Source organism: Engraulis encrasicolus, chromosome 21 (assembly GCF_034702125.1).
Source record: "Engraulis encrasicolus isolate BLACKSEA-1 chromosome 21, IST_EnEncr_1.0, whole genome shotgun sequence".
NCBI lineage: Eukaryota > Metazoa > Chordata > Actinopteri > Clupeiformes > Engraulidae > Engraulis > Engraulis encrasicolus.
The window spans coordinates 22,033,186-22,038,107 of record NC_085877.1 but is presented as its reverse complement, the minus strand read 5'-3'; positions in this window follow the sequence as shown (position 1 = coordinate 22,038,107).

Sequence of the window (4,922 nt, the reverse complement as noted above, 5' to 3'; positions counted from 1 at the left end):
TTTTTGCTCCCTGACTAAAACTTCAAGATACCGGCATGGTCGTGAACCCATTTGCCAAAACAAATGGTAAAACTTTATTTGAAGGTGCACACGAAAGGATTACACGAGCCTGTTATACTGTATTCATGCCATGACACTATGTATGTAACTCTAATGGCACCTTGGTGCAGGAAAAGTAAACTTTATTATTATTTTTTTATTGTTCCAAGTGATCTGGTTGCTCATAATAGGGCCCAGACATGTGTGTGCTACAGCCCTGGTTATCAGACTGATATGTAATATATTTCTCATGACAATTTCGGAACATTTGACAAATGACCAAAGTGTGACCAATGCTACTCGATGGCAGTGGAGCTGGGTCACTGGGTCACTTATGCTGGGTCTCTGTGGCCAAGGTGCCATGCAGAAGAATGGCTGGCACACCACTGGGGAAAATCACCAGTCTGTTTTGAGGTTGTGCCAAGTGGGCAGCTGTATACCCATTTACGTTTACGTGTGTGTGTGTGTGTGTGTGTGTGTGTGTGTGTGTGTGTGTGTGTGTGTGTGTGTGTGTGTGTGTGTGTGTGTGTGTGTGTGTGTGTGTGTGTGCATGTGCGTGTGTGCGTGCACGTGTGCCTGTATGTGTGTGTGTGTGTGGGCGCGGGCGCGGGAGCATGTCTGTGTGTGTGTCTGTGTGTGTGCGTGTGTGCGTGCCTTTGGCTATGTGTGTGTGTGTGTGTGTGTGTGTGTGTGTGTGTGTGTGTGTGTGTGTGTGTGTGATATTGAAATGTTAAGTATATTGATGTGTTTTTATTGTTCCATAATGTGCACAGCAAATGGAAGAATGGCCTTGTGCTGGTCACTAAGACAGATTGACCAGTCAATCAAAGACAAGTCACCTTCAGTCCTCTAAGCGTACACGTCAGATTCCAACAACAGCTGTCCCCACATTTAGAATATGGTTCCTGGATAGCCCACCGTCACAGATCATTGTAAAATCAGAGGTGGATAAACTATGGATTTTGATCCAGATTTTCACAGGTGACGGCTTAATGTAAATGTACAAAACATTGTTTTAACAGGTTCAACAGGCTCTTTTCGTGAAGGGGACAAGAGTTGATAAACTGGCACTAAATTCCTGGCAGCCCATACTCTTGGTGTAAGTGGTCAGAGTGCCAGCATGGAATCTCAGAGGTCTGGGTTCAAATCTGGACAGACAAAAATGTTACTTCCATAATGGTGCTCTTTATATATTTTTTTGTTTATGAAAAAAATAAATTGTTCATCTTAATGGCACCAGTCATTTGTCCATCAAAATAAGTGAAACTGAAGAAGGCTCTGTGCAGCCGAAACGTCTGTCATAGTCCCTACAATGTTTAAATTAAAAGAAAAGAACAAGAAGGAAGAAACAACTGAGTGCGATCCATTCCCTAACTGCTTGATTACTTCAGAGACGCACCAAGACGAAAGAGTGTGGTGTGTGGAAGATATCCATCAAAATAAGCGGAATCAAGTCAACTGTAGACTGTGCACAAGCGATGGCACTGTGATGGTGTCAAGTCAAGTCAAGTCAAGTTATTGTCAAAGATCCATGTAGCAGGATTAGCACAGAAGTTTGAAATTGTGTTTGACTAGTCTCAAATGTGCAGTTGAATTAGGGGTCAGTTGGGGTCAGGGGTCAGCCCAAGGAGATGAGGGGTCCATCTTCATTACTTTGGGTGGGGGGCCCTTTCAGATGACTTTGTCCTAGGCTCAGCCAAAACCGCCAGTGGTCCTGGTTGATAGTACTGTACAGTCGAGAGTATGACTGGAAGAAAGTGGGAGAGAGATGGGACAGGGTAAGGACATGACCCTGACCGGACTAGAACCTGGATCCACATGGTCATGCATGCATATGTGGGGGGCTTAGCGTGCTGCACTATTAGCTCTCTATCTTTGACAGATACTCTTTGATAATGCACTGTGCACACACTCATAACTGTGAAATTGGGACTCTACGCATCATCCCTCACTCAGCTTGCAGGTGCATCACAGTGGGACAGACATCACTGAAAGGGAGATGGAGCACACTGCTGAAGAAGGTGTAGAAACATTGGCTACGTGTACATGATGTTTTTAAGTCCGATTTAATAAATGCGATTTAAATAGATCGGATTAAGAGTTATTTTGCGATGTGTATACATGGCACTTTCACTTAAATGCGATTGAACGTCTAGGGAAAATAAAGCATTGCGATTGGACTGAGGACGCACGTGCTGAGCGAGCCAAATAAGGCACGGGGGCGTGGTTCAATGCCACCGAGATGCAGGTCATCTTCCCCAAGAAAATCGTTGCCTCAGGCGGACTGAAATCACAACATTTCCCCCTCTCTGCCTGGATAATTTACAATGCTACATTAGCTACCCTGTTAGCATAGAAAAACGAGTGGTCAAATGGTAATGTGGAGTAACTTTGTTGTGCTTCATTACTTCGTGGGGCACTTTTACATCAATATTTGGAAGCCACAACATTTATAGTCGCTTAGGGACTTTAAATTAAGCAAAACTTTCATGTGAAAATCAACAGGAAGTGCCGCCATGTTTTTCTCACTGGCAAAGAGCACGGTCTCTTGGCGCCATCATGTGGTCAACAAGCATGCGTGGAACGACTGGATTTATTGTAATTCCGAATAAAAGGTTACATGACAGAGGAACGTGTTTAATCGGATTTAAAAGAGGATTAAACCACCCACTTTAATCGGACTTAAGTTTAAATCGGAATAAACTTAAATCCTGTTCGGTAAGTGTTTACATGATATTTTCAGAGTGGAATTAAGTTTTAATCAGATTTAAAGTGAGTTAAATCGGACTTAAGTGTCTCATGTAAACGCATAGACTGAAACGTTAGTCGGGTGTGTGCACAAAATAAAGTCTTCAAAACTAAGCTGCAGTGTGCTCCAGTCTCTCCTTTCCACTCATAACTGTATATCTGGCCTCTATCATATAGTGCACTGGACACTCCCAAACCATGCATCTATTGCTGAGCCCATGTGTTTTATGGACTATGTCCAGACCTTACAGCATGTCTGTGGCTATTTGCGAGTGGTATGGAAGGACAGATGGCAAACGGGTCCCGTGCCCCCAGATCACCTGACGGATCCGGTTCATGACCTATATATGACAGCCGTTTATGGTGGGACCCGCGTCGGGATGATTGGAATTTGATTTCTATGTTTCGGAGGGAAAGCCATTTGGTGTATGTATTAAGGTGTCTATCTCAACCTTCTATTCCTGTCTAGCTCTACCTCAGACTTTTCAGGGGAAAATATATTAAATGTAAACATACAACTCTTAAACCTTCATCAGGTGCACTTTTACTGTCTTTTACTGTCTTTTCCAGTTTTTCTGATGACCTATAGGTCATTATTTCCAACACACATAGGCCTACAAGTATGGTGTACGAAAAAAAAGGGAAAAAAAACCCACCCATATCTGTGATTCACATTTCATCCCTGCTGATCTTATTTTAAAAGATGCCTTTAAGTCCAGTTGCAGCCTACAACTGGTTGAATGACTGCAGAACGGCTGACTGGGTCTGGGACAAAATCATCTGAAAGGTCCACCGCCTCAATAAAATGGGGACCCAATCCTGGGTCCCTCCCTCTCCATGGGCCAGGTCAACTGACCTGTTTGTTCTCCTCTTGTTGGCAGCGGGCCTGTATGGCTGTACACTTGATATGGTTCGTAATGGGCCAAGAAAGTTTTATTTACATTGTGGAGCTGGTCCAAATGGCAGTGGTCAGATCCAGAATCTTAATTACTCCTATAATGGGGAGCAGTACCTTTAGATCTTACATCAATTGCATCAACACCTCGTTGACCCCTCCCCATTTCCCAACACCCCACTCCTCCTACATAGCCATTAGATCTTGAACAGGAGCAGAGGCGGACTTTCCATGAGGCAAACCTAGGCAATTGCCAAGGGCCCGACCAAATTTGTCCTCGAAAGGGGCCCCAACTGTTCCACCAGTCATGGTAAACACACAAAAAACAGGCTTGATCTTAATTTGACACTTATGTCAAGAAATCAAAGAAGACAGAGACAAAACACTAAAATAGCACCAAAACACAGAATGCTATGTCTATATAATTGCTTTTGAGGGCCCCCATGTCTATATTTCGCCTAGGGCCCCAAAATGGCTAATCCCGCCCCTGAACAGGAGATAGGCCTATTGCACCTCTGGTGGTCAAATGTCGTTTGGCTTTCAAACAATTATTCATGACCTGTCATACAATCTCATGCATAGGCCTTATTAGTGGTGGACTGCTCTCTACCCTTGCTGAAACACATCTAGGTCAAAGTTTAGGCGTCATGGACTCTGTGATACACACTAAACGCCTGCTCTCTAAATTCAAATTAATTATTGATTTCTCAAATCCATATTTTAAAGATGGATCCAAATCCTTGCCTGGCCTATTGCCAGATCGGATCTACCTGTAGGTTATCACTATTTCCACTGCACTGATGGGAAAGAGTGGGAAAGCATGGACCGATTACGATGCATGCAATCATGGGAGAGCAACCTGCCTCAATTTTCTCTGGCGCACAACCAGACAGAAACAAGGATGCAGGTTTTCTGTTGTTATACCATGCCATCTTGTGGCGATGTAATGAAACCACATACCACCATGCAGCCGTGAGTTTTCTCAGTACGCTTATTTCCTTAAAATTGGAGACACAATCAATGCCACAGTATACCGGTTTGCCGTGGGTATTTATTTGCTACAGAATGGTCACCACATTTTTTTTTACGCACACGCACCGCACGCACACAATGCATACCTTGTGCAAAGAAGAAGTGTGGATGTTTTGACAGAGGGCGCTATCACTAAAACCAGCCTGTTTTTCAGTGGCGACACGGAAACTTTATGGTATTCGGGCAAGTCATCCGTCTGTCATCACCA